The 27044-nt window shown below is 40.2% G+C and overlaps 2 long non-coding RNA genes across 2 annotated transcripts in view; one reads left to right on the top strand and one right to left on the bottom strand.

Annotated features, from left to right (window-relative positions):
- Positions 1 to 27044, bottom strand: part of LOC124172636 — a 176381-nt gene that overhangs the window by 81732 nt on the left and 67605 nt on the right. The gene's annotated exons all lie outside the window — the stretch shown is intronic.
- Positions 23337 to 25809, top strand: LOC124172634. The gene is made up of 3 exons (XR_006868224.1): positions 23337 to 23511; positions 23616 to 23686; positions 25736 to 25809. It is a non-coding gene; the product is annotated as an uncharacterized LOC124172634 (long non-coding RNA).

The raw sequence follows: 27044 nt of genomic DNA, 5'->3' as shown, positions 1-27044 counted from the left end.
ATTTGATGTGCAATGGTGGCAAGTGAATATTTTCTGTCGAAACCAGGGAAACATAAGCAACATTTTTATAACCATGAGTAAAGCTTTCTCGCAGAGGCCAATTCCGTACTATGTAATGAATTTTCACGGGCGCGGCTGTTGTATTCACAAAGAAAGCAGCACTATTTCGTGAAGCCTGATTGCAGTCCCATGAGTAGAGCGACAACTTTCAGATCAGCGCAAACTTACCAATTGTAATCACGACAATTAATTCTTTCAAGGATTCAACTGAAATATCTGTACGTCTCCTTCATATCAGCAGAGTATGCAGACAGGACAGAAGGTAACTCATTCCCATTGGCCAACAGGTCCACTTTAAAGCTTGTCTTTGACGAATCCATAAACAGTCTCCATTTTTTGGGTCACATGGCATCATCGGTTCTATCAATAATGCATTTAATTACAGAAAAAAACAAGTCTTTACCTTCCATAAAAAGTAATTTCAGTGCTGACTGACAGGAAAAGATTTTTATGCCCTTTTCTAAGGGATTGTCATTCATTTACGCGAAACTATGTGCCATATGTGCTACAGTGGTTTGACCAAATATTTCGTTAAATTACTGTAACAAGTGGTGCAACAGGCACTTGGAGCTTAATCCTAGTCCTGACCGCCAACTTGGCTGCCAAAGCAAAATTTATAAGCAGTTTTAAAAATTAAAAGAAGAGGTAATTGTTGCGATGCTTAAGTCAATTCACCGCAAACATAGTAGAAGCGATGAGGATGATTTTTACACATTTAATCTCGGTAATGATCACAACTCAAGCCCATATACTGACATTCACTTGGAAAAAGCCGGAGTGAAACAACTTCTACTGTAATCCTTGTGTAGGCTTTCGCGGTGTGGTGAGGATTCAGCGTGGAGGTTTTCGGGGTTACTACCGCGTAGATTCTGTAGATTGATTTGCGATCAGATTTGTCTGCAGAGATGAATCTATGTAACCCCGAGAACCTCCACGCTGAACTTCTACTGTCTTGCACAATTTTAACTACTTGGAAAAAAAGGATCATCCTTGTCCGAAACAGCGAAAAATGTTGACTCTGCGATTGCTAGAGATACCGAGGGAAGATTACGACAACTTCAATACACACAATTGATTAGAGAGGCTGATACTTTGTGCAACTCCATTTTTAAGGAGAAAGAATACTTTTTAACTGAAATGAGAATATAAAATCTTAGTCTTATATTTTCCGTGGAATAAGGAAGTATTACTTTTCCTTTTTGGCTGCGAAAGCTAAGAGAATTGCCGTCCAAGGCTAAGCGGGCGAGGCATTGCGAGGGCCAGCGTAGTAAAGTGAACCTTCCGAGGTATTGATACAAATTTTAATCATTGTTGCTATGCAGCAAAATATTTTTATTATTGCTGCTGTTTCTTGTTTTATATATATTTTTATCATTCGGTGGAGGAAGACGTGAAATGGGAGCTGGAAAATTTTTAAAATACGTGAAAATTTGCGAAAAAATGGCAAAATTGATAATTCTTAATGCGTTTTCACACAATTTATGGAGACTTATTCCCCCCGAATCTACCTCCTTACCATATTTGCTCCCCTCAAAACCCTTAGAAAAAATTTAAATGCTAAAGTAATCGTTTTAATTCCTCCAAATGACTGAAAAGTGATAAAAAATGGAGGGGGGAGCTCCCCCGAAAATGGTGGGTGATGGGAAAAAACGGAGTTCATATTCGGATTTAGGAGGTCATTTCACAGTAGAAGCAGCAGGAATGGTGTCAGGGCCGATAATCATGCCGTCCAGTGTTAATTTGTTAGTATTGTGATAACGTTGTAAGTAATATATGTTATGCGTTACCAATAGCCAATACTTTCCAAAGCCAATACTTTCAATTCACCGCCTTGCTGGCTAAGGCAACCAACGGAAATTAACAATTCCCTCATTTAAAATACACTCTCCCTGCGTGGCACAGCCGGTATTCGTTGTTGCCCCTAGGTATCCATATACCTCTTCATAACCAAGAAAAATCTTCCTCGACATATTTCAATTGATACAGCGGGATGCCTCGACGATACTTAATACCACAGAGTTGTGCTCCTACTACGCCTATGCTATTATCAGAACCCTAACCTCGCTGCGTCGGCCATATTGTCAGCGCCTGCAGCGCCGCCATCGGTGATTTGAGTCTCGAATACTACTATCATTATTCGTGGGGTTACAGAAAATTTGTTCAAAACTTTCATTTCAATCCAGTCTTGATTTTCCTTGTGTAACTTTGCGATTTTTAGTTCTGGTTTTTTGTGCGATTTTTAACTGGTAAATTGGTAACTTTTGCTTTGTTTAGACGCAAGATCGTGACGTTAGTGCGCATGTAAATCGTATGATAAAGTAGCAAAATATGTATGCGAGCAGTAGCAGAAAAATATTTTTCCCAAATTCTCGGTCACTTAAGACACATAGTGTACAGAAAGGAGAGGGAACTCTTTCAAAAATGTATGCAACTACTTAAATTATGAACGAGTAATGAAAGAATTTTTTTTAATTCATCAAGAGTTTTGAAGTTTTTTCAAGTACTTCGAAGAGGACTTTTTTGTACCGAATAAATAACTCGGTACAAGCTTATAAAAATAGCAGCACAAAAGAAGCGACTAGAGAGGTATTTTCATTGCTGTAGGTGGATGTAGGAGATAGGTAATGCGGATAAAAGAATGGCGCTAATTTATTTCTTGACAGTGCCATAGAAAAATAATCAGCGAAAATTAATCATTTTACTTTGAATGACGTTGTACTAAAAATATATAGTTATTATATATCGTTATAGTACAATCTCAATTATCAGTGAGGATATCGAGAGAATTAGCAGTTGGTCGCAGACTAATCATTTACTTCTGGATGAAAGGAAAACAAAAGGATTAATTATTGGGATTACAGAACAAGACTTTACGATAATCCAGGCGCGGGAAGACTAGTGTCTTTACTAGAGAAATGCGTGTAGCGGGGGTGAGTATTTCTCTAGCTCTGATGAGTCGATGTAGAGATCTTAAGAATTAACGCCTCGCATAATGGGTTTAAGGCATACAGCTAAGGGTTCCATGAAACATAACACCGACGTTTTTTTTACAGTTTTCTCATGTGGAAAATCGATAACCCCACTGAAAAAAAAGCTCAACAATCAGCCACCGAATCAAATCCGCTCATCTAGTACGTAGTTGATTCGGTGGGTGATTCTTGAGCGTTGATGCAGTGGAGGTATTAATGTATACACCCTCGGTTCACCGTGTTGTGGCAAATAAATAAAAGGGACTCGTGAATATAAGAGCTAGAAATTTCAAGGGGAATAAAGAATCCTTCTGAACGGCAACAATTAAGAGGGTCGTGGGAAATAATATCTGGGGACATCATAACGAGGGTAGGTGGCGTGAAGACCGCCACACATTTTACGACCGTCGGGACTTGGGTCTAAGTGGGACTCCATTCAGAAACAACGGTCCAATAACGTCACTCCAACTGGAGTTTATCATTTGAATTATCGCCCACTGTGTCTCCTCAGGGGCCCACACTTGGACCACAGTTTGTCAAAGCTTATCCGAAGCAACCCATTCGTAAAGTATAAAATCCCAAGATCAAATCCTGATGGAGTGGAATTGTTCCATATTGAAATAAACATTTGAAATTTTCCGCAATTATGAAATTTATTCCGACCTAGGTTTCGTTGTTACTACCAGTGGCGCAGCAAGGGAGGTGGTTTTTGGGGGATAAACCACCCCCATAACTCAGAGAAATTTTAAAATTTAATCCGTTTTACTTAATTGGATAAATATCACTTAAAGAATAGTGTAAGGATTAATAAAATATCCCTCAGAAAGCCGTGAAACTCAGCATTTTGAACCATTCATCTTTTTAAATTTCTGGTGGAAGGCACCCGCACCTCCCGTATTCCACAACCCCAGTATTAGTTGCTCCTAAAACCCTCCATAACCTTAATTCCTACCTGCGTGCCTGGTTACTACATCATCTTCAAGATAAAAAATGTTTTGTACCTTTCCACCATTTTGTACCTTGAAGATGATATAGTAATGTTGAAACCTAGGTTGGCATATATATATTACAATCGTGAAAAATCGCAAGTGTTAATTTAAACTATTCTGGTAGCGCATGACAAATCAAACATCACCATCTCGGAGGTTAAGTAGTATTGCTGATTGTGCGTGCGACATTCAATGTCCCACGATGGGCAATGATACGAGATCCCTACCCTCTATCCTAAACAACCTTTGCGTTGATTCGCTGAGTTAATGAGCGAGGAAACGGAATAATACTGCATTTTTATGAATCCATAGCGACCTCAAAATGATAAAAAAGAAGATATTTGGCAGTGAAGAATAGTCTCGGGTTTAAAAACGGGTAAGATTTTCCAAAAATCTTTCCAACTTTTCGATGAGCCTTCCATCGCACTCACGGATTCAGAGGTGCAATGCAATCCAATGAAAATCTATTCGATCAACGAAGCGTCGGAGGGAGATTTGGGAAACCTTACCAGAGAATTATACACTTCGCCATTGTTCGCAAGGAAAAAACCGGACACTACAGACATTCTTCGTAAGGGTGGGCTACAAATTATCCCAATGATTTTGCGGCGATCGTCACATAGCGATGTATTTATTCTAGGGATGGTCGGATCGGATACCTCGGATCCAAATATCCGCGGATATTGCCCTTAATCGGATACATTGGATCAAAAGTCGCGGAAGACATCGGATCTGGATCCAAAATTATAAATAATAGCTTCAGTGAATGCAACGCCCCATAAGGGTGGAAAGAGTTCCGATTCTATCTTCGTATGCGCCGTCCTACTCATGAACCGTTTTGTTTGAAAGCTCTCGCAGAGGTTGTCATTACACTTTTTTTTAAGATATTCGTCTCGAATCGGCCAAATATTGAGATACGTGTTGTTAAAACGTAGCCATCGATATTAAGGATTAATAGAAGGCTATGCAACAAATGCTGGAGAGCGGACATTTTTTTTAAAGCAGTTAAAAAGCGAGCCTAGGGGCAGCACAGATAGAGCGTACCAGTGACGCACTACGTCTACATAATACCCTGCGAGCCACCTCTAGGGTGTGTGGAAGGGGGTGATCAATCTCTGGCATGCAGTATGCAAGAGGATTCCCAGATTCACACCACACGGTCATAAAAACGTTGCGCTTACGAACTAATTATGCATCCACATTCATGCGAAAGACAACACTTGCCGACCTCTCATCAAGTCAATATTTCTATGAAGCTAAAAATGCTAAACATGCTGTTAGGAATACTGGGAAAATTCATAGACATGCATTAAGTTATGCGTAGGTTAGTAGGGCCACCTTAATGTATTGGCTACATACGCTCTTTTTATATACTCTCTTATACGGCCCGGGATTAGGGATTATTTCGGATAAACGCCGAAAGCAAAACTCTAAAAAGTTTGTCTCCATGCTTCTGGGTTTCACCGCGTGGATTTTCTTTGCGACGACAGGTCGACCTGAAGACGACGGTTGGAATACCAGAGAAACTGTCGTCGCAAAGAAAATCCACGCGGTGAAACCCAGAAGCATGGAGACATCGTCTAGACAACGCCGCGGAAAACTACGCATCAACCCTATATATATATAACTCCGTGGGAAAGAGTGCATAAACGCCCGCAGGAGACGTGGCGTATCCGTGACGGTCAACAAAACCACACATCGCTCACCGCACGGAACGTTTCCAAGAATGCAGGCCGCATCGGAAAATAAGCTACGCGCCGTGTGATTCTCGATCGAGCAGTCATTTGACGTCCACCGCTGCCGGTCACTAGCATGACGCGTCCGCCCATGACATCCGACGCCACTCCGAGGACGCCTGTTGACATTAGACGACAGAGATGCGAAAAAGAGTGCTCGAGTGTCAAGTAGAGAATTTGAAACGCGCAACTTCAGTACTATAGTGATAAACGGGAATGGATACCAAATGAAGCATTTGCTGATTAATTAATAATAAATAACCTGACTAGCCCCCCAGTGCTGCCTGCTCCGTAGTCAGGTCTGGCTTATTGGACATAGCCAGTATTGCAGCATTACAACCATATGACATAGAGAACAACCCAACAGAGCAGGGCGGAACCACCCATATGTCATCGGAGGACAATTGTTTACATGCCTTGGTGTTACAGTACCTTAATATGAAATGTATTTTGACTCACATCTGTCCCGCGTTTTTTGCTTTTCCTTGTTTACGGCCACGACTCCATGAAATGTAAACGAATTTTTGCAAGCAGCTAGCCCTCACGGAGAGCTGCATAATGAGCTTTTTTCGACGATATTCACACAAAAAACATGTAAGCCGATGTTAATTTTATTGCGAAAAAAATCATATTTTACGTCGATTTTTATTCAATCAAAACATACATATCGACATATTTTCACCCCGTAGCCGCGAAAAATGGATTATTTTCATGTTTGTACAGTTTTCAAGGTGAAACAGATGATTTGGCGACTTGTGCGAAAGTGTTTTGAATTTTTCCCATTCCATCGGTTTTCCCATTACCTCGGTGTTAGGACCAACTTAGGTCCCCGGGTGTTTTTTTTAGCATTTGCCATCAGATTACCGTGAATTTAAAATGACGGTTTTCAAGAATACGTATCCCGAAATAAACGAATTCTCAGAAACGGAAACCGATTTAACCGTTAAAGGCACCCATGCCTGACCGAAATAAGGCTCTCCTAACTCCCACGGCACTGGTAGAGAGCAACTTAAAAGAAAGAATGCGAAATATGTACGGATGGACACCACTGCAAACTTCATACCTATTCATTTCCATGATTCTACTTTAATTTATGTTGCACTGAAATAATAAAATTTTAAAATCGCAAAAATACATGAAAAGAAACGCTCTCGTCATACTTTATCAACTATGCGATTGGTGATTCTTCCGTTTCAATCCCCGTTTCATGCACAAAAGCCAAAAATCGCTCGTTTCTCTTTAATTTCAATAGTCTGTAAAGAGGCGACCAACACAGCAAATCCATTTGAAGCTACAAATGCATAGTGGCATTGAAATAAAAGTAGCATATGAACTTAGAAAAGAAAGGTCATTGACAACGAAAAGCAGTAGAAAGTCAAACTGAATAAAATGCACTCTATTAAAAATCGAGTTATTCTGGGCCACGAGTCAAAACTAGACGCAAGGAAATATTACAATTCTAGTTACGTCTTCACATTTACTAGAATATTTATGATTCATACGAATTATGCTTGGTGCTGCATTTACATTGGTGAGTCTTCTACAGCAAGCGTTAAGGCCTGTTTACACGATACATTAACACATACGAGTTAATGTACGTTTGCGTGAATGATTTTTGTGGACCGGAACGGAACATGTACGAATGCATGAACCAAATTAGAACAGATTCTATTTTCTGTGCATGCATTCGCACAAGTTGGGTGATTACACGGTGAATTTTGGCGTTCATTCTCGCGTTCATACATTTAGACATTAACCCGTACGTGATATTGTACCGTTTAAACAGGCCTTTAGACAGGGTAGGTTATGCCAACAGAACTGTTCCTGATGACTTTCATGAGTAATGATAAGTTTTGACCTTACTCAACCCTTTACAATAAGGAGTCAACAATAGTTTTCGTACAAATATAGGGCATACAATAGAGCGAAAAGAAAATCGGTAATTCAGCCCCATGCCTTCTTGCTGCTGGAATTTCCGTGACGGAGGACCGCAATACCCTCACATTTCAAAGCACTGATTGCTTTTCATGTTTTAGCAGATGAGATAAATTGGCAGTTTGATGACTTTTTTGCGAATTTTATCTAAGTATTCTACCGGTTAAGGTGGAGTGTTCTCCAGAACACTCCCCTTGTCCTTCCTCCCAACTTTGACTTTCTTCTTCAGTTCGGAGTAAGACCCATTCATTTTTTCCATTTTCCAAATTCCTATTCTGTCCCTCGCTTACCCTACAATCTCCCCCCAAACACGGTTTTTAACTTCCCCTATCCATTCAGTATTCCCTTGCCTTGAAACTTAGGTTACAGTTATCATCATGTTATGTTAAACTCGAGTGAACCTATCCGTCAATATTTCTTGTACAAATTATTTATCTCTAAAGTATTTTGTAATTACTGCGTACTAGACAGTCAAACGCTTCGAAGGCGAGCTTGGTGTTCCTAACAATCGCCTTTCCCCTCCCTCAACAAGTGAGATGAATAATTTTCAACAAAAATAACTACTTAGTATACGAGTGGGTGAGAAGCCAAAGGGGCACAAGTGATTTCCTTTTTTAAACAGAGTTATATGCGGAAATTACGCAAAGAGAACAAACGAGTTTCATTACATATTTAGTAGTGCATTTGATTTTCTACTCGATGCCAGCCCAGAATAGAGACTCACTCGTATCCCTTGGCAACCATGTTTTAGTGTATTTCTTTTAAAAATATACTTTACTTTAGGAAATTTTGCATAAGAATATCATAGAAGTCCAGTCATTGCATCAATGTCATATTTATTTGCGCACATCGCATCTATATCGCATTTATCGCATTTGACATTTTCGCGCATCTCATGGCAGCTGCATCTTCGGCCATTTCATCCGAAAAAAGAAAAACAGCGCGGTTTAGACCTGTTAGTAGTCCAGGAAACACACTCATTTTTTTTAAATTGACGGATATTAAAATAGAATCTTTCTAATTATGTCCTGTATTTCAACAGTGGAAGATTTCCATAGGAGATACTGAAGTAAAACATTTGTAACTCAAGCAAAAGTTGGAAAGAGTTTGCATAAAATACCCTGAAAGAGAATATGCGGAGGAAGTTAAGCTCGGAAAGCTACAACACCAGCGGTTATTCTTTTCAGTGTGCCAGTAATTATTCACTCTATTTTATGGACATGGAACTATTGCATGGAATAGGCACTCTAACACAAAATTTTAATTTTAATTTTAAAAATTCTGTAGACGCGTTTCTATAAAACTTGAAAAACATTGAATCTTGAACATTTGTAGTCTTAAATACAGTCCCGACTTATGATTTATTTCGAAAATATGACGACCAATTGTTGCTACTGCGTGTAATTTTTTTCGGTCAGAATATTTGTGAAAGAATGTTGATAAATGATAAGTAAATTTAGTTGTACGTCTGCTTTCTTTAACACTGAAATGTACAATCTCTCATAATTATGGCCCACAACTATCACTTCTTCTGTAACATGGAATATTTCAGAAGAAGTGATAAATATTTTATACATTCTCGTATGAAACTGAAACCTAATATTAAACCTAAAAATAAAACATAGCGCCTAAGTAATATGATGGTTCGCATGAACACTACTAATAAGAAAGTAAACTCGCTTTGACACTTCCACATAGAATAAAAGGTAAATACACTTTCGTAAAAATTTCACGAATTTAAATAATATCAATTAATAATCCGAAAAATGCGGAATTATATCAAAGTATTGCTTAAATGAGCATGGATAGAGAAAAATAAAATCAGAAGTAAACGATTACTTCATAACTTGGGTTTGTTTTAACGGGAGTTGGAGACCCAACTATAACTGCCAGTTTTCAGGATGCAAGGAATAAAACTCCAAGCTTCAACAAGGTGCAAACTTAGGTGACCTTAATCTGATACAACGTTCTCGTTCCGTCATTATGCTATTCTCTTTTTCTTTTTCATAAGCAATACCAGACTCACATATAACAGAGATACTATTAACATTTATTTTATGGCACGTTAACATCGTAACTATAGGCAAAATAGGCTCGTTAAATTTTAATAGCACTATAGACGCCTGATAATGCTGAGATAATGGCGACAATAATTTGTGTAACTAAACTAATGAGAGAGAATTATATTTTTTAAGTCACAGAATTTCGTCAATGCAAGCAGAATTATAGATATGAAAATATTATTGGAACTTGTAACTAATTCATTTTAAAATTCATGGGTAAAACCTGTTCCACTTTTTTCCACATTCTAAATAGAAATCATGCTAAGGCAGTATCTGGAAACACATAGCTACTTAGATGTTGAGTTCAATTGAGACTCAGAGATAGAGACATCACGTAATACTCTCGAACTGGGAAACACCGTGGCCAGAGAATGAGCGTCAAAAGGCCAGTAGTTGCGAAGCATATTAACTTATGAGTATTTAAATCTTTTTCTCTAACTCTCTCGCAATAATTTTCACGCTATTATATTTGGTGCAGTCAGATAACCCTATGGCTCTTCGGTTAAAACCTTCTCAAGTTTTCACCGGGTGAGTTGATTGTAGGCTGGCTCTGACCAGAATCAAGAAGAAAATTTCACCAGTGTCATGCGTCGGGAAAGAGCAAAATCCATGCCTCTCGTCACGCGTTCCTTATGCGAACCGGTGGGGGCATAAATGGGGGCGCATCCACGTAGGAGTCCCCAGAGAGAGCGCTGAAGGGCAGTGTTTCCCTGGTCTCCTGCACAGCGACACACACTGCCCGAGCACTCTGAGAGCGACTCCTTTTATGGAGGAATCACCCGAACATTTGGCTGCTAATGGGTCGCTATGAGAGGGTTGGGGTGAGATCACTATGGTATGGATGTGGTGGCCACCGCTGCGACTGATGGGGAAGGAGGGGGTGGAGAGACGGTCAACCACCTTATAGGAAGCAGCTTTTCGAAGGGAGAGGTTAGGTCGCTAGTAGCTAGCGATTCTCTCTCTCTCTACCCAATTTTGAATTTCGACCACCAATTTTTCCCCTGCGATGACCACGTGATATATATTTTGTTGTAGGTTTGAAATTGTTGTTAGAGATTGCTGTTCTCGATTTTCAAATGAACTGGAGATCAAGGTAACTTGATAATTGGCAATTTCGGAAACGGCATCAGGGTATCCTACGCTTCCCATTTTATCAGCATGAAATTATTGCAATACTTCTCATATAGCAAACAAGCAAACAAACAAACTTGAAAAAAGCAAGTTGTTGATAAGTAATATACTAAAAAAGTTGCAGTACAATAAGTTTTTTCGGGCTCAAGGATATAATTAGATATAATCTTATGTTCCCCCTTTGTAATTCAACCACGCAAATTAACTTAGTTCGAAGTCAAACATTCTCAACATGGCATCCAAAGTCTATCAGCTACTTTTATTCGGAGTTCGTCAACGAATTTTCCCGGAACTCTTCTCGCAAACTAAATCGTAGAAATGTCCTGTGACGAGTGGCAAGGGAATCCTCCATTCGCACCCGGGGACAAAACCAGTGTGATGTAACGACGAGGAAGTTGCGGAGAGGAGCGACGGATGTATTGGTGGAAAGGGGGAAGGGGGCGTGGTCTCAGCGGGTGTGTATGTAGCGGAGACAGAACTATCTCTTCGGGTGACACTCACTTTGCTTCGCTGTTTCGGCAACCTCATTTTAAATTCGAAGAGGGCGACACCCGGAGTGAAATTCAACGAGGAAATAAAGATGGAGGAAAAGGGGGTGGAAGGGTAGATGGGGTGGGGGAGAAAAACCTCGGGAAAAGCCTCTCCCTCCCCCCCCTACCTCAGTGCGTGAATGTATGTACCTTTTGCACTCTTCATATTTGAACTTCGACCCTTCCTTCAACTTCCATGTCACTCTCGTTTAACCCGTAACGTTTACTTCAACTTCGCATTCAAATCATTGTGAAACTAGTTATTCGTGATTATCTGCGTTTTTTTCATGGCATCGTTAAAATAAACATGTTTCTTTACCACCGTGTTATAATAATGTACACAATATTACATGTACTACATTTCATCTTATTGCATTTTCGTTTTCGTATTCAAAGAGAAAAAATATTCCCAATGCTTCACATTACTGTTTTAAATGATTTCTCTCCAACTCCATATTGCACCTCAACCTACCACCATTGCCCCTTCTTAGCGTATAATTAAAAAGCTTTCTTTTTCCTCAATAGTATTCCAATCAAATCGCACTAAATAAGCACTCTAGCCACTACAACAACCCGATCGCCCATTATATGGAGCTTAAAAGTTTTGGGCCGGAGCTGATATGGTTCGTTTCCAAGTAAAAATACAAATCGAACGAGTGAATTCATTGAGAAGTACAATTTTCAATAGGAACCGGAGTTTTTTTCGCGATATTGAATTAATACGAAGGAAATCGTTTATCGTATATCACTCAAAGGACATTCTTGATTCTAAGATTTAAAATGACGTAAGAAATATTTTCTTACTTTTCAATAAAGTGAAAAAAAACGTTATGAAAATATAACATCGATTTATTATATATTTTTTTTCAGATAGGAGCACAATGAATAAATTCCTCCAATTTAGAAAATCTTTCCGCGAAACATAAAAAGTGGGACATAGAGAATACTTAGTGAGAAAGGACTACATCATCACACAAAGTGAAATGGAGAGTTACAGATATGTCAGCGAGAACAATTACACGGAATCTCTGGGAAGAAGAAACGTTTATCGAGCGATGGAAATATCGCAAGCGTCAGGATCTATTAACCATAGGAGGACTGCATATAATTTGGAATATCGCCACGAAAAGTAAGCATGACAATAGAACTAAAAAATTGACATGCTGAGCTCATTAACGAGATAATTTTCAGTTCAGTCCAATTATATTTATACCAATGAGACAAAATGAAATCAAAGTAAAATATGAACGGATGTCCATGAATATATGAATGTAAGGGGTACGAAAGGGAAAGTGTTGCATTACTTATATTAGCCGCTAAATCAATCGGAATCGGAGAATTACAACGAAAAATACAAGCATATCATTGCACCGGATAAAACTGCACCGATCCAGTTCTGGTTACGTAAATTCTCTTTGCTCTTCGTCCTTCGCAAAGGAACCTCGTCTGCAATACAACACTAACGCCCTCTGCTTAATACCCAGCGTTGTAAAAAATTTGAAAGTTCCATCAATGACTAGTATCACAATGACTGAAAAATACAAAAAGTTAAAAACTGCATCGGTGAAGCCATTTACTCACCCATATCCTTATTTGAGATTGCCACGATTGGAGATTAAACCACAAAATACTATTCAAGATTCGCACAAACATGTTAACTAAATGCATATTTAAAATGATAGCGAAAATGCCGTATGATTCCTGCTTAATCTCCCAGAATCGAGGTTTTGTCATAAAAAAATACGAGAATCGCAATAGTACACCTCTTCAACTGTATCGGTCAAGCGCCAGTTTCATACAAACCCTCATCAACCTTCACAAAGGACTCGAGAGATGAAAGAAATGCCTCGAAAAATAAAAAAATAAAAACGTCGAGGCTCTGCTTACCTACACAAGGAGTATTTCCAATCTATATCGTCATAAATAATAAGTACATGATGTAACTGAAAATAGTCCATCGGTCAAGACCTATTTTACACAGCATATATGAGAGACTACTTTACTACTAGTACATACAAAGGATTTTATGATGGCTATGAAGAACAATAGACAATTTGGCGTTTATATAGGAATATAGTTATTCAAATGCGACGGTGGAGCAAAATATTCCTTGCAGCAACGCTTCCCATGTGATAATGTAGTTAACTGCTACACATTTAAACTTAAAACATGGATTTGCACAGTAGCTGAGATAGTGCCTCTATCGATTGAGACTACTTTGATTTAGAGCGTTCGTAACTCGATGAAACTGGAATGAGTGCGTATTGGTGCCTAAGTAATATGGTAAATACGTTCAAGGAAGAGTATAACGAAAATATTATAACGTTTGCTAAATTCAACGTGTGCTTATGAACGTGCCGGAGATAAACGCGAAGTTGTCACCATATTTCCCCCCCCCCCCCCCAAGCTATCAGTATCGTCATTTAAAACACGAACATCGCAATGCACTCCTCATAAAACTGCATCGGTTCAGTCCCAGTCTCACATTAAAGCTTCTATCTGCGCCTCGCCTATGCATAGGACTAATGAGAGACAATATTTAACGAAGATAATGACGCAACAGCCATGGGTAGTCTGTTTGCCGATGCATGATGAAAACTCTCTCACTCCCTGATTCAACCCAAAGGTTAGCTGGGATGGATAACGGTAGAGCTCACCTCAAACTAACTAAGAATTTCGCACATTCAGGGTAGGAGGCCCTATTCCATTCACTGGGTCGCCTCTCACTTGGAGGATTTTTTGGGGCATCCAAATACTCCACCCCTTTCCCTTGGGCTACAGCCTTGTCGCGGTGGAAAGGCTTGCGCGTTCCTATGACCCCTAGAGCTGCACTGGCGGGATTAATTCTAAAGTATTCCCGGTAGGGCCACCCATGCCAGATAGGTCGAAGGGTAGGAGCCAGACGAAAGGTAGTCCACGTGATGGTGTCACGTAAAAAACACTATTGGAATGGAAGTGGGAAACCCTACCAACTATCTCTTCCCTGAACACATGGAGTACAACAAAATGAGCCTCGGAATCTCATCGCCCGGGACCCGTCCGCATAGGGCGGGTGTCGGGCACGGTAGCGAGGTCGGCCAGGTCCTCGGGGTCGCCAACATGCGAAATCCTTGCAGAGACTTATCATCATCACCATCAGCAGCAGCAGCAGCAATGAAGAAAGAAGAAAAGAAGACCAAGAAGATGGAGAAGAAGAAGTCGGCTATAAATGTGGGGACGTGGAATGTGAGGACTATGATGAGGGCGGGGAAATTAGAAAATATCAAAAGGGAAATGGATAAAGGGAGGATAGATATCTTAGGATTATGCGAGGTGAGGTGGAGGGATGGGGGGGACTATTGGAGTGATGGGTATAGGGTTATATATAGTGGAGGGGAAGAGAGCCAGCGAGGGGTACCTTTAGTATTAAACGGGAAGATGGGTAAGCGTGTGGTAGGTATAGACCAGGTAAGCGATAGGATTCTGGTGGTAGAAATTGAGGCGCGGCCCACCAACCAAGGTGGTCCAAGTTAACATGCCCACCAGCAATCATAGGGAGGAAGAAGTAGATGAGGTTTACGAACAGCATGAGGAAATAATTAGAAACACACCGGGTAAGAAAAATCTGGTAGTGATGGGAGACTGGAACGCTTCAGTCGGGGAAGGGAGGGATGGAAACGAAATAGGAGAATTTGGATTAGGAATTCGAAATGACAGGGGCGAGAAAGCAGCAGAATTTTGCAAGAGAAACAAGTTATTCATCACAAACACGTGGTTCAAACATCATAAATGGCGAAGGTACACATGGAAAAGTCCAGGGGATGTAGGCAGATATCAAATAGACCACATTATGGTAAGAGAGAGGTTTAGGAATAGTGTGAAAAACTCGCGCAGCTTCCCAGCAGCAGATGCGGATTCAGACCACAATTTAGTACTTATGAAATGCAAAGTTAAGATTCAAAAGGCTCATGAAAGGCAGGAGGGTGCGGAAATGGAATGTAGAAGCACTGAAGGGGAGTATGAGGAGAGAATATCGGGCACTAGTGGACATCAGTGTACGGGAGATTGAAGGTACGAAGTCTGTTGAGGAAAGATGGGATAATATTAAAACTGGAATAGCTAATGCGGCGGAGAAGTCAATTGGCTACGTTGACAGCAGAAGGATAAAAAAGGAGTTGGGTTACGGAGGCGATGGCAAAAGAAATGGAGGAGAGAAGGAAGTGGAAGAGCGTGGACACAGAGGAGGAAAAAAAATGTATAGAGAGCTAAATAATCGATTACGTCGTGAAACTAAGAGGGCAGGGGAGGCTTGGTGGAAAGTACAGTGTGAGGAAATGGAAAAGTTCCAGAAGGTTGGAGAAGGAGGCGCTTTGTACGCCAAAGTTAAGTCGCTATCGTGCGGCAAAAGAGGACAAGCCATGTCTAAAATTAAGGTTAAAGATGGGAGAGTGCTAACCGAGCGAGAAGAGGTACAGAGTAGATGGAAGGAATACGTGGAGGATCTGTATGACGGAAGGAACAGGCCAGAGAGATTGAGTTTAGAGGATGAAAGTGCAGTGGAGGAGGACAATCTTGGGCCGGGGATATTAGATTCGGAAATAGAGAGAGAACTTCGTGATATGAAGGCTAAGAAAGCAGTAGGAGTTGACAATATCCCGTGTGAGCTTCTGAAGAATCTAGGGAAGGATAGTAAGAAAAGGTTTTTCGAACTAGTCCGCAGCATCTACGAAGAGGGGTGTTGGCCGGAAGATTTCGTGAAGACGGTTCTAATTCCGCTTCCGAAAAAGAAGAAAGCTGTGGAATGCGGAGATTATGGGACTATCAGCCTAATATCGCATGCGGCGAAAGTGGTGCTGAGGATATTGAACAGACGAAAGGAGGCGAGGGCAAACGAATATTTGGGCGAAGATCAATTTGGTTTCAGAAAAGGGAAGTCATCTCGTGATGCAATAGAAATAATGAGGTCCCTCGTCGAGAGGAACGTAGAATATGACCAGGACGTATATGCGTGTTTCGTGGATTTTGAGAAAGCGTTTGATAGGGTGAACTGGGTAAAGTTAATGGATATTCTGAAGAGAATAGGTGTAGATTGGAGGGATAGACGACTGATTCGTAATCTTTATATGGCCCAGACTGCGCAAGTGAGGGTAGCGGACGGAGAATCTGAGTGGGCAAGCATTGGGCGAGGTGTAAGGCAAGGCTGTCCTCTATCGCCGCTGCTTTTTAACGTATACGCTGAGGAGATGGTAAGAGAAGCGTGGGACGAGTTGGAAGCTGGAGTGAAAGTGGGAGGAATGATGTTGAAATCGGTAACGTTCGCGGATGATCAGGCGCTGATTAGCCAGTCAGCGAGGGGATTACAGGCTCCAGTGGATGCGTTATACGAGCGGTGCGAGGAGTAGGGGATAAGGATTAATCACAAGAAGACTAAGGTAATACGGTTTTGTAAAGTATCGCGAGCGAGGAATGTGAGACTCAAGATCAAAGTAGGTGGGGAAAAACTTGAACAGGTAGAGCAGTTTAACTATTTGGGCAGCACATTAGAGGAAAACGGACACAGTAGCAAAGACATCAGGAAGCGAATTGCACTAGCAAAGGAGGCGTTCATGAACAGGAAGGAGCTTCTTAGAGGATCGTTATGTAAGAGTTTAAAGAAAAGGTTAGAGAAGAGTTTGATTTGGAGTGTAGCTCTCTATGGTGCCGAAACATGGACACTGAGGAAAGAAGACGAGAGAAGATTGGAGGCATTCGAGATGTGGGTATGGAGAAGAATGGAGAGGGTGAAATGGACGGAGAGGATAAGGAACGACGAAGTGCTGGATATGGTGGGTGAGGAGAGGCAGCTTTTGGATGAGATACGGAGGAGACAGAAGGTATGGATGGAGGGAGTACTCGGCGGGGAGGGGATGTTGAAGAAGGTCTTAGAGGGTAGAATGTTAGTGGAAACGAGGTAGGGGAAGGAAAAGAGTAGGATTTTTGGATAGATTGAAAGGGAGTAGGCCTTATAGTGAATTGAAGAAGGCGGTAATGGAAGGAAAGGAAGGCTCCCAGATCACTTCTTTAGTACTCCATGCAAACCTACCTTAATCGGTAGAATACTCTAATAATAATAATAATAAATACTCCACCCGGGACCCCTTAATCAGTAGGCATTTGCACTAGCCACTGGACTACCACGCTCATCAATACATAACATCACATAATATATCAAGTATCATTGATGATATCATCACAATGGTGCTTAAAATCCTATCGGTGTAACACAATTTCAGTCACCTACCCTGAAAGACCAGGTATTACAGAGAGGACCGATGGTATCCTCGATAAATTCTTAATAACTTCGCTTAGAAAAAAACTTTGAAATTTAAATGAGATGTCAAATTCGCAATTTTTCTGTGTATTGACTGCCACAAATATTTGTATCAGGAAATGCCTATGGCTACAGAAAACTGACATGCAATAGCATAATTTTGATGCTAATTTGGTTTCTAATGACTAAAACACGGTATATTTGAACTTTTATTCCTAAATAAATGGACTACTAACGACGGACAGCGAAAGTATAACAGCACACATCCCAGTGGAGATTCGCACGTAAATATACATTGGTTGGAAGAAAATTACTTTGCTTTTCTACAAAACACACACTTTATTGCCGACTAGTTTCGGTACACTGTACCATTTTCAAGACTAGTGCAGAGATAAAAGCATATTGCAGAGATAAAAGCGCAAGTATCATCATATATTTTTAACGCTCAAGCTTCGAGAATCGGAGCATCACCATCAAAGAAATACTAGCATCGCAATTCACTCCCCATAAAACTGCATCGGCCCAGCCCCAGTTTCACATAAACGCTCCTCGCCCTTCAACAAAGCACTCGAGAGAAAGGGAGAGAGAAAAGTCTCGTCTCCAACGCGCCCTCCCCTCAAATCCCTCCCCTCCCCCTCCCCCATGGAAATGTCCCTCGGATGTCGTTGGCTTAGCTGTTTGTTTTCCCCGACAGTTCATTCCCGTTTTTGTTTCGTCCGCTCAATGGAAATTCGGTCGCCTTTTATTTACCTCCTCCCACCCTCATCGCTCCCCCAACTAAATGACCTTTTTATGCTTTGGATTGCTTCATTATTCCATGCGATCATTTCATACGTAATGTCGACCTGGAAAGCGGAGGTCCCTCATCTTTCCCGGCATTCCCTTTCCCCGACTGCCCCCGCTTTGATTTCGCCTTCAGCCATTCTTCTTCGCAAACGCTCGCACCAACTCCTGCACCATATTTCATACACACACACGCATCCCAACATGAGCGTCCACTCCGCCATACGTTCGCACGCGTGACATCATGAAACATTCCGTGGGTGCGTTTGAAACGTCCACATGCGCGTGGAGGTCACTTTGAGAGGGAGGGCGTCACAGCTATTCCTCCTCCTTCTGGCAAGTGGAGGCGCGCAGTGGCACTGAATGCTGTAAAGTGCAGTATGGTTGCTCATCGACACCAAAGAAGAGTATTCAAAGGTTTTTTGAGGTCAGCATCACACTGAAACTTAAAAGTCCACTGATCTGACACAATTTGATTCGCCTTGCCTGAAAGACCAATTAACTAACATAGATAGGACTGACGAAGGACTCGAGAATGTTTACACAGTTTTGCACAGAAAAATGCAATATGAAAATGCAAAAAACCGCAGTATTGCAGAAACTGAAAATAATATTTGCTGGAACAAATATTTACACTAGAAATATCTTTGACTATAGAAAATTAACATGCAATATACAATGATGCCACTGAGACGGTATATTTTTTAAAGGCTAATTTGGTTTTGAATGATTAAAAAACAGTAAAAATAAATTTGAGCTCTGAGCTTTAAGAAGCCCAAATATCGTAAACACTACAAATATGAACTTGTGTTTGGGGAATCTTGGCACCTGAAATGTCTGCTCTGTAGAAGAGATGTTTTAATAAATTTTCGTTCAGCCAACAAATTACGCTTTGTCAATGTCAAGTGCGATATTATTTATTTCCCGAAAAGGATATATCAGCATTAAACTGGCACATTCCTTGCCCCAAGTTACTTGGAATGGCTTTCAGCAAGATACAGAAAGGTAAATTTCCGACGCAGAAAGATTTCATCCGTGAAATTAATAAAATGCAAAGGAAAGCCCCGTGATTCGACGAAAAGCGCCACGGAAGTACAGAAAGCGTAAAACAAGTTTGGCTGGGAGCCGCTAGATGCTTGGAGGATTCCTGCTAGGCGAAGAACTCTGGAGCAATTGAGAATAGATATCCTCAAAGCGACAAGTAGAACATATTAGAACCTCACTATATTCCCAGGTCCTAAAGAAGTGATAAATTAAGAGAAATATTTTTTCCGAACGGATAGATATGCGAGTTCGTTATTGCCCCGAGCCATGAAGGACTATAAATTGTAGTCTTAATTTTGTTTGAGCATTTTCTTTTAATATATTGATGTCAAACACCCCCAGCCACACGCCTATTGAGTAGGCTAGCGGGTTAGTATGTAGATGTACCATTCATGCGCATCTGCGAGAACACGAAACACTGCGAGGTCATAGCCAATATATTGCTTCTAAGGGAGTAGGGGTGCTGAAGTGGGATCCGGGTTGTCTATACTGGAATTTGACCTCACAGTCTAATAAAGCAACTCAGCAGTTACGTTAATGCTATGAGAGAATAATTTTAACCAGTTAGTAGTCGATTTAAGGTTTCATTTTACGTTACACATAGTTGTGACTTATGAAGCATACAATTAGACATGAACACTGTCAAGGGGAAGAAACAATGATTAAACCATAAGAAAATTTGAAAGAAATGTCATACGGAAAATGAAAGCCGAATTAGAGAAGGGCAGAAATGGAGAAATAGCATGAAAATGGAGATATATAAGACATTGAAAGAGAAGGGTGTAATTTGATTTGCCAAATCACCTCGGTTGACACGGTTGGGTCATGTAGGAAGAATGGTGAAGGACAAAAAGCCAAAGCCCACACCGGGCTCTGGAGCTGCAGATGAAGATGATGCGTTATAAAGGGCATAGCCGAGTAAGAGATTGAAAAGTCCCCCCTCACGGATTTTTCCCAGACTTAGGGCATAGGATTTGGGATCAAATAGGACTAACCTCCCCACACTTCCAGCCCGCTAGAGGCCCACCAGGGCCGGCTAGCTCGGAATTTCGATTTCCACTCTTTTTTAAATATCTCGAGATAGAAAGCATATTTTTCAATGCAATTTGCGCCATTTGATGGCTCTCTTAATGGAGCATAATTTTCTTCACAAATTTTCAGGGGCATAAGGAGAAATGGCGGCGATTTGAAAATTTCAAACGCTAGTTTTCATAAAATATTTTTGAAAGCGCCACAATTAAAAAATGTGTTTCGAAGGAGTATTTAAATACCTTTCAGCTAATGCAATGAAAAAAGAACATTTAGGTGGTGGAACACCCCGAAAAAAATAAAATATGCCATTTTGGCCATTTTTTGCTGTTTTTCCCATGACCTTTATCCCCATAACACCCGTTTCATACCATCTTGCACATATTTAGTCCTCTCACTAACGCTCAAACTCATGCCGATTGTAATTCCAACCTCAAGGGACAGAGCTTTGTGGATGCTGGTGCCGAAATGGCTTCAGGACTCCGAAAACCTCCGAGTAAGCTATTTAAAATCAAAAGCTTCCGCACACCCAAACCCTTTCCCCACTCCTTCATAGCTGAGAATAATTTTATTTGTAAGTGTACGAGATTTATCCTGCGTCCTCGAGGAGCTACTAGTCAGATATTCCAAAATGAAAAAACTTGAGACTACCCCAACTACGCTAAACCCTTGGGATTTTATCATAGGTTAATGTTAGGCACGTGCTAAAATGAAGAGTACAAAATGTTCAATTTTTCAACTTTTTTACTGTTTGGCATACAAATATCAAAAAAAACTTATAAAAAATAAACAATACCTGGTCAAACATCGATTTCTGGTGAATTTTCTCTAAAGAATTTTATTCGTCATCCTCTGAATCTTCATTGATGCATGTTATAATATTTTCATTCAAAAATGATCAAGATATAAAAAAGTTGAAAAATTGACATTTTGTACACTTCATTTTAGCACGTGCCTAACATAAACCTATGATAAATTCCCAAGGGTTATCGTAGTTGGGGTAGTCTCAAGGAGTTTTTCCGTTTTGGAATATCTGACTAGTAGGTCCTCGAGGACGCAGGACGCCATTCCTTTTCCTCTCCGTCCATTTCACCCTCTCCATTCTTCTCCATGCCCACATCTCGAAAGCCAACAATCTTCTCTCGTCTTCTTTCCTCAGTGTCCACGTTTCCGCACCGTAGAGAGCTACACTCCAGATCAAACTCTTCACTAACCTTTTCTTTAAACTCTTACACAACGATCCTCTTAGAAGCTTCTTCCTGTTCATGAACGCCTCCTTCGCTAATGCAATTCTCTTCCTTGCTACTGTATCCGTTTTCCTCTAACGTACTGCCTAAATAGTTGAATTGCTCAACCTGCTCAAGTTTTTCATCGCCCACCTTTATCTTGAGTCTCACATTCCTCGCTCGTGATGCTTTACAAAACCGCATAACCTTAGTTTTCTTGTGATTAATCCTCATCCCATACTCCTCGCACCGCTCGTATAACGCGTCCACTAGAGCCTGAAGCCCCCTCGCTGACTGGCTAATCAGCGCCCGATCATCCGCGAACCTTACCGATTTCAACATCATTCCTCTAACTTTCACTCCAGCTTCTAACTCATCCCACGCTTCCCTTATCATCTCTTCAGCGTACACGTTAAAGAGCAGCGGCGATAGAGGACAGCCTTGCCTCACACCTCGGCCAATGCTTGCCCACCCAGATTCTCCGTCCGCTACCTTCACTTGCTCAGTCTGGGCCATATAAAGATTACGAATCAGTCGTCTATCCCTCCAATCTACACCTATTCTCTTCAGAATATCCATTAACTTTACCCAGTTCACCCTATCAAACGCTTTCTCAAAATCCACGAAACACGCATATACGTCCTGGTCATATTCTACGTTCCTCTCGACGAGGGACCTCATTATTTCTATTGCATCACGAGATGACTTCCCTTTTCTGAAACCAAATTGATCTTCGCCCAAATATTCGTTTGCCCTCGCCTCCTTTCGTCTGTTCAATATCCTCAGCACCACTTTCGCCGCATGCGATATTAAGCTGATAGTCCTATAATCTCCGCATTCCACAGCTTTCTTCTTTTTCGGAAGCGGAATTAAAACCGTCTTCACGAAATCTTCCGGAACGGCAGCGATAGAACTCATAAATAGATTGCATGACATGTGGTGTAGCAAACTAACGTACGTAAAACTGAATGCATGTTTCCTAAATTCATTATTATTTCTAACAGCATATAGTAGTATAATTGGTTAGTATGCGTGACGTTTTTTGTACTGTTTGTTGTGCATGTTGGAGTCCAATGGAATGCTGCATGCTGGTGATTGATCACCCCATGCCAAGCACCCTGGAGGTGACTCGCAGGGTATTATGTAGATCTAGATGTAGATGAGAAGACGCTTTGCTACGACGGATGTGTAGAGAGATGGTCGGTACCAACCTATGTTATGACTACAAAAAATTCAATATTTCTGTATTAAAAATTCTAGTTATAAGATTCTATGTCACACGAACAACACAATACACCCACAACAGAACACGTGCGCTATTTTTAATTTTTCATTGTAAACTGGCTGGGTTGATCGAGCCAACGCACACTGTTACAGCTTTAAATCGCGGTGTACATAGGAAATTGTGTAGGCCACGTAGAGACCTTCTTTTTCCCTAAATTTCCGTTTAGATCTTTAGAGGCTTCCCCTCCATTGCCCATCACCCAGCGCTGGCGATGGAGGGGAGGGAACGGCCAAATGCAAATGTGTGTGAGTGTTTTGAATGCATAGAGCATCTGGAGAGGGCGTTAGGTGAAAAAAGTGAAGCTAGCAGAAAGCTGTTTACCCGATGCGCTTTTGTTCGTCCGCCATATTCCGTTACCCCACTCGCTCGTTTTCCCATAAAGGTACGTGTTAAGAAAATCACCTAATTTTCAGTATACCGAGGCTGCTGAAGCATTCTGAAGGTATGCTGATCTTCTAGAATTCATCTTAATACTGGTATATTATTATCTCCTTTAAAAAGTGAGTATTTAATCTAGAAAACGACATGTTTATTCAACCTTCGCAGATGGTTTGCTGCGCGGCTTACGGGTGCAGTAATTGCCCCGGTAAACAGATACGTGGACTCACATTCCACCGGTAAGTTGCAAAATGGTCAATTATTAGTAATATCTATATCATTGGCTTGAAGTGCATGGTCAACCTTGTTAATTGTCTATGTATGTGCCGCGTGCAGCAGGTGGACTCATGTGCGGCAGTGTACTGGTTATTTGTTACTTATCCTTATCAGTGCTAAAATTGTATTATACTATGTTGAATTTTGTCATGAGTGATAATGCTTATCGTAATGAAGTAAGTTATTTAAAACTATCCGTTCTTTTTCGGAACTCTTTTCATCCCTGCGTACCATCGCTGTTGAACATTTTTGTGTATTGACATAATGGTACAAAAATTTTTGTGCCAATTCGCGGTACAAGTTGCGCGATGTGAGTGAATTTCGTGCTTCATTGAACACTTGGTGTTCAGATATTAGGTCTATTTAGAGCGGAGATACGCATGGCACTCTTAGCCACCGAAATTCGACATTAGTTAAAAATCATAACACATGTACAGGAATTTGTGGTTCTCAACCAAGCATTGGCAAATTAATGTTGTTTTCTACAAATTGTGGAAATTAGATCTAAAATGCAAAATTGTTAAGTTATTATACTGGCCTTACGTCTGGCCTGGCGTCTCATGTTGCGAAAGGAATGCTTAGCAATAATTCAATTATCGACCGAAAAGTTATTATGATCATTAGCGATGACCAATAACAGCACTTACTCAGCAAAAAAAGAACACGAACTTCTTCCTCTGTTGATGGGTTGACACACACCTTAATTGATCTTATTTAGAAATAAAATGCTTAGTCATAAAAATATTGTTGTAAAAGCATAAGTTGATATGTATTAATGAACCACTTTACATGCCCAGAATGTGTTTTTTCTTGTTTCATAGCCCATTCATGTCAACTAATCTCTTAGAAAGTGGAGGGAACATTCTAATTAGTTTTTGCTGAGTTACAGAAATCTCTGGTTAATATCATTTTTCATTTTGCTCTTGTTCATTTTTTTTGCTCGCAGGTGTTTTTTATATTTGTTTTTGTGATTACAACTTTGCTGAAGCAACAGCTCCTTGCTATGCTGTGATCATGCTATGATCTATGCTATGATCAAGTTGGTGCCTCTTTCATTTTTTTTCAAGTTAGTGCCCCTTTCATTGCTTCTTTGTGAATGTATTCATCATGATCAATCATGTGTTCATCTTTTTTGCAATTTGAAAAAAATAAGTAATTACCCTGTATAAGGCGATGAAAGTTTGTGGCACATATGGTGGTTTCCTACTAACTACTCGCCCAGAACTCATGATCTGTCAATGAATTTCCCCCTTTGACTCAACATATCTGTCTTTCGTTACAATTATCACTTCAATTTTAATCAATGTGAATAACACTCATTAAGGTTATTGCTTACGATACAATAAACAATCTATTTTAGGCTATATGTACACTAGGTGCACGCATATGTCACACCACTACAATACATAGCAAACAAAAGTATGCACCTATTTTGTACCACACATGTGCACCATAATGTCAAGTTACTCAAATACTAGCTTGCAAAAATTCAATTTCATTACTGTTTTGGCATTAAAGGGTGACAAAAATATTGCATATTCAGACAACATTAAATGGAATAGGATTATTTTGTATATGTGTAATAAATTGTTCCCAATTTGATAAGGACCAACTCTGTTTACCACCAGTGTGGAAGTGCGGTGGCCTAGTGGATAGACCATTGGGCTACTGCTTGAAGTGTGACACCTTTTGACACATCCAACAGAAATTCATGCATTTTGTGGTGGTCAAAGAAAGTAATCAGTCCTCCTATTCTGAATATCTTGCATTCAATCACTTGTTTAATTAGCGATGAACTTCAAATGAACTCGAAATTGAAATTTCTCATTCATTGTTCTCCTGATGAAGTAGAAACTTAAGTGATAGCATTTTTCATAAATATCTAGAGGTTTATCTTGATTGGTGATGCTAAGCATTTGATATATCACACAGATTCTGCCCATTGAAATTGTCAAATAATTCCTATTTAGGTTTAATATAGCTAAAGAATTTATGCATATTTTTAATTGCAGGTTCAGCTAATCCAGTAGCCGATGTAATTGAGGTTGTATGAATGTACAAACATTGGAAATAATCCCGGAGGTGTGGCGGCCTTCATCATGTATTCATAATTCTCTTGCCAATCTGAATATATCTTAATAGAATTTTACATCATGTCTGCCTGAGATTTATTGTGAATTTGGTTACTTTGCATTGATTGTATAAATAATTAGTTTCAATAGCATTGTTTAATCATTCTGCAAATCTGAAAATGTAACATTTGATGGGTGTGTACATTATATAAGTTGGAAAATGGGAATTTTTTCTTTTTTGATACCTCCTACAACGATTCCATTTAACACAGCTGTTACCCACTGTGCATGTTCGTCTGATTTCGGGGAAGGAAAATAATTTCTGATTTGTCAGCACTTGAAATTCATCAGACCCATCCTCAATTTCTTAAGACAGTATTGCTTTCATGGCAGTTTACTCGGAATTGTAAGCGAAATCTCTTTCGAGCTTGTCTCTTAGATGACATTTTACTTTCCTAATGCTCAAATTTTTCCTTTGATGAGGAAGCCCTTTTGATTAATGGCCATGAGGTTATTAACAGTAGTTTCGGAAATGATTTACACTGTGTAACACTTAGATATTGAAGTTACATATCCGAAAAAAATGTCCGGAGCCAAGAATCGAAGCTTGACTTCGCTGTGTTTAAAATTTTCTCATCAATACTTTTTGTAGAGCATTCATAAGTAATGGTAGGCATGATTCCCGATGTAATGTTTTAAGTCTTGCTAAACCATATTATTTTCCTTGAATCACGATTTATGTATATTTTTGACGGATTGTTAGCCAAATAAAATCTTGTAGTGCACGCAATAGCAATTAAACGTGATTATTATCGTAGCAGTCAGTGTCCTCCCATTCCTCTCTCGTCCATTTATCCTTTTATATTTACTTTCATAATTGAATTTGGTTTAAAACATTCTATTGTAAATATCAGAAGTTATATACTTTAAGGGTTCACATGAATTCATCAGATATTTTTCAGCTTACAGCCGAAAATTAGTTGCTATTGTCGCAAGTGACTTGTCGTGCGTCATATTTTTAATTTGCCGCACCGTGGTTAAATCGTCTATATCATCCAAAAGATGCATTTTTTCCGGTTTTATATTCAACAAATAATCTTCGCTCATCGGTGGGAACGGGTTTTTCCGGCTGTCAGTTGGGAAAATATTGAGTTTCCTTTGACGAATATCCCATAAGGAACCATGTATTTCTGCTTCACCCGGGGTAAAGGAATATGGCGGACGGGCTGAAGTGCCACGCCCCCCTGGC

Source organism: Ischnura elegans (genome assembly GCF_921293095.1).
Source record: "Ischnura elegans chromosome 13 unlocalized genomic scaffold, ioIscEleg1.1 SUPER_13_unloc_2, whole genome shotgun sequence".
Taxonomy (NCBI): Eukaryota; Metazoa; Arthropoda; class Insecta; order Odonata; family Coenagrionidae; genus Ischnura; species Ischnura elegans.
Note: the sequence above shows the minus strand (reverse complement) of the source record. Positions and strands in the feature narration are given on the sequence as shown.